This window comes from Ochotona princeps, chromosome 6 (genome assembly GCF_030435755.1).
Source record: "Ochotona princeps isolate mOchPri1 chromosome 6, mOchPri1.hap1, whole genome shotgun sequence".
NCBI lineage: Eukaryota > Metazoa > Chordata > Mammalia > Lagomorpha > Ochotonidae > Ochotona > Ochotona princeps.
The window spans coordinates 56,959,206-56,962,732 of record NC_080837.1 but is presented as its reverse complement, the minus strand read 5'-3'; positions in this window follow the sequence as shown (position 1 = coordinate 56,962,732).

Here is a 3,527-nt window from a genome sequence, read left to right as displayed (position 1 = left end):
GGAGACAAAGTGTTGTATGTCTATGCACACAGACCAAAGATGGACTCCCAGTGAAAGAACTGAATGCATCCTAATGGTAAGATGATGGACTCCTTGCCAATATCCACGCCTACACTGGTGGGAAACACTTCAGTAACAGCACGATGGATTTGTGACTGTTCATGAAGGACATCTATTGTAAAACTAGAGGGGAAATCAATGTGTGTGTCAGGGGAGGGACCTTGGGGAAGGGCACAGACAAGCCCAGAGCCTATGGAGCTATATCATAAAACAAAATAAAATATTTTTAAATGTAAGAAAAAAGGAATCAAATTTTGAAACTGAAAAGTATAATAACAGCAATAAAAAATTCCCTAGAAGGCTCAATCAATGTGAGCAGCAAGAAGAATCAGTAAACATGAAGATGCCAAGATTAAATGCAATGATTGCGGGCCCAGCACGGTGGCCTAGCGGCTAAAGTCCTCGCCTTGAATGCCCCGGGATCCCATATGGGCACCAGTTCTAATCCCGGCTGCTCCACTTCCCACCCAGCCCCCTGCTTGTGACCTGGGAAAGCAGGAGAGGACGGCCCAATGCATTGGGACACTGCACCCGCGTGGGAGACCCAGAGGGGGTTCCTGGTTCCCGGCTTCGGATCGGCATGCACCGGCCCGTTGCGGCTCACTTGGGGAGTGAATCATCGGACGGAAGATTTTCCTCTCTGTCTCTCCTTCTCTGTGTATATCTGGCTGTAATAAAACGAATAAATCTTTTAAAAAAAATAAATGCAATGATTGCTGGTTTGCACCAGCAGTGTCGGGGCTCACTTAAATAGCAGACTGATAGAACTGTAACTCCTTATGAAGAGTTGTGACATTATGGGAAAAAAAAATCAATCGAGGGGTAGAAAATGGGGGGAGGAGAATCCTAGACTATACAAAATTGTATGATAAATTTCAAAAATAAAATTTTTTTTTTAAATCAGTGAATATGAAAATCTGAAACTCACCTAACCGTTTAGAGAGTTCTTTAAAAACTAGAAAAAGAACCATGTAACCAAACAATCCCACAAGTAAAACATGAAGTCACTGTATCAAAGAGATAATTATTCAACCACTTTTATCACAACACTACTCACAATAGCCAGCTATGGAATCAAGCAACGCATGCACTACCAGATAAAGAAAATGTGCTACATATACACAGTGGAATACTATACCGTCTCTTTTTTAAAAATGAACTCTTACCACTTGCGGCAAAAGAGATGGAAGTGGAGAGCATCATGTGAAATAAGTCAGATATAAAAGACAAACACTCCATGTTCTCCATTTGTGAGAGCTTCAAAGGCTGGGAAGGCAATTGAGGACGGCTCAAAGCCTTGGGATCCTGCACCCGCATGGGAGACCTGGAGGAAGTTCCTGGCTCCTGGCTTTGGATTGGTGCAACACCAGCCATTGTGGTCACTTGGGGAGAGAGTCATCTGATGAAAGATCTTCCTCTCTGTCTCTCCTCCTCTGTATATCTGACTTTGCAACAAAAATAAAGCAAATCTTTTTAAAAAATCTACCTTTCAAGTAAAATAAATAAACTTAAAAAAAACAAAAATATCGTCAGGACCAACGGGTCTTTTGGGACAACACTTGGTGGACTAAAATATGCCTTATTTCTGAAGCTCTGGGAGGTGAAGAAGGCAATGGAGAGGACTGAGATGGGATGAAAGACCAGGAGAAGCCAGGACCAGGCGGCCTCAGAGTTGAAATCCTCCAACCATTTAATACAGAATTCACATCAGTTCTCAGACTTTCCAAGAATTCCACAACATATCCGGGGATGCCAGCATTATCTGGACCAAAACCAGGCAAAGACATACCAAGAAAAGAAAAACATAGAGCAAATGACTATGCAAAGGTAATGTAAAAAAATCATAACAAAAGACTAACAAACCTAATACAACAACATACGAATATGATTACATACCATAATCAAGTGAAATTTATCCAAGGAACACAAGAAAGGCTCAACAGAACCAATTCAATCAATGAAAAACATATGTACAGGATGATGAGACAAAAGCATGATTATCCCACTTGATACAGAAAAGACATTCACAAAATCTCATAGCCTTCCACGTTAAAAACAGCAGGCGTGGGGATCACAGCACAGCTGTGGACACGGGTGTTCCTTAGGACCTCCTCAGCAGAGTACCTGGAATCAAGTCCCACCGCTGCTTCCCATCCAGCTTCCTGCTAACGTGCACCCTGAAAGCCAGAATGATGGCTCGAGTAGTTGGGTCCTTGCACCCATCTGGGAGACTTGTAAGGAGATCTTAGCTCCTGCCTTCAGCCTGGGCTGAGTTCAGCTGTTGCAGAGCTTTTGTTCTTTCTCTGTCTCCCTTTGTCTCACAAATAAAATACACGTTATGGGTACTCAGCAAACCACTAGCATGCCAGCCTTGCAGTAGGCAGGCCAAGGGCCTCACAGGTCCTAGGCAGACCTGTACCCGAGGCATGTCACATGCTGGGCCAGGGGACTGAGACTGGGGTCCTAGAGAGAGGGTCACCAATGGCCTTTGACATGGCCAAGCAGCCTAGACTTCAATACCATGACAGGGCGTACCACAACAGAGCCCATAGTACCTGTTGGGCATGCTCCTGTGCTCATTCCTGAGCAGGGGCGAAGGCTATGCCCAGGTGAACCCCCCAGCAGGAATCAGCCACAGAAGGTGAAATGTTAGTAGGGGAAGCTGGGTGGGGGTAGAACGGAACTCTTTGGACTTCTTCACAATTTCTGATTTGCACATCTAATGAACAAAAATGTTTTTTCAAGAAACTCATCATATAACCACTCCACTTTCCAGGATCTTAGGAGGGTAGCAGGTAGCTAGCTGAGAGTCAGGAATTGGAAGCCACACCTCCTCCACCCTATATAATCTTACTGCCTGCTTGTCAACGGGGAGGGGTACCCTCTCTTTCCACATACACAAGATCTCTCACTTTTCCGACTCTGTGCCACTCTGAATACAGCCCACACTGTCTGATTTCCTCATCTCTAAAATAAACATTACTGCTCATGCACATCGCAGAAGGCAACAAATGACATCTCATATTTTAGACCTTGCTACCTATGTAGAAGATTTGGGCCTACTCAAGTCTTGGGCCTGGAACGCAATTTGGAGAGTGAAACAGCCAACAGAAGATATTCTCTCTTTCTCTCTGCCTTTCAAATAAATAAATCTTTTAAAAAAATTCTAAAACCATGGCCTACCATTATAGCCTACTGGTTTAATCTTTGCCTTTAATGTGCTGGGATCCCATATAGCTGCCAGTTCATATCCCAGCTGCTCCACTTCCCATTTATAGCTTCTTGGGAAAGCAGTGGGGGATGGTCCAAGGTCTTGGGACCCTGCACCCAGGAGACCCAGACGAAGTTCCTGGCTCATGACTTTGGATGAGCTTAGCTACAGCCAATGCTGCCACCTGGGGCGTGAACCAGTAGATGGATCTTTCTCTCAGTATCTCCTACTCTGTAAATCTGCCTGTCTAGTAAAA